At 59.3% G+C, this 551-nt stretch overlaps 1 protein-coding gene across 1 annotated transcript in view; it reads right to left on the bottom strand.

The window, feature by feature from the left end:
• IFT140 (intraflagellar transport 140) overlaps window positions 1-375 on the bottom strand; it is a 105726-nt gene extending 105351 nt beyond the window's left edge. Inside the window, exon 1 of the mRNA XM_011957480.1 lies at window positions 230-375. The gene's annotated coding sequence lies outside the window, so the exon portion shown is untranslated. The remainder of the gene's footprint in view (window positions 1-229) is intronic.
• Window positions 376-551: the final 176 nt, after the last annotated feature.

Raw genomic sequence — 551 nt, 5'->3', positions numbered from 1 at the left:
CTGGGAGGCAGAGGTTGCAGTGAGCCGAGATCGCGCCACTGCACTCCAGCCTGGGCGACAGAGCGAGACTCTGTCTCAAAAACAACAACAAAAAAGAAACACTACAATTTTAAAAACAGCCCTCTGCTTTGTTGCTATGGAGAAGAAAATGACCAAGTGCCCAGCGCCGCTCGGCCACGCTAACGTAACGCAGAAGCACACACCCCACTCAGGAAAGAGTGCGCGAAACTGCCTCGGACGCGCTTCCACACTTCTCCTCAGAACTCAGGTTCGCGCCCGATTCCACACGCCGAGCTACCACGGCGTTTTCTTCTCATGCATCCGTCAACACGGCTGCGGCCAATCACAGCACGGGCCTTGGCCTATTGGCTGCCTGTCCACCAATCCGAAGAGACGCATAGTCCGCAAGGTCGCGAGACTGGCGTCACAACAGTACTCGCGCCGTGGGCTCGCCCCCTACACCCACCGGGCGAGCGCGCCCGCCCAGACCTAGCCAATGGGAGCGCCGTTTTGCAGAGACGCGCCCTAAGAAACCTTGGGCGTGCTCGCCC

The sequence above is a fragment of the Colobus angolensis genome, unplaced genomic scaffold (assembly GCF_000951035.1).
Source record: "Colobus angolensis palliatus isolate OR3802 unplaced genomic scaffold, Cang.pa_1.0 Scaffold443, whole genome shotgun sequence".
NCBI classification, from domain to species: Eukaryota; Metazoa; Chordata; class Mammalia; order Primates; family Cercopithecidae; genus Colobus; species Colobus angolensis.
The sequence above is the reverse complement of the archived record's forward strand: the minus strand, read 5'-3'. Positions and strand labels throughout refer to the sequence as shown.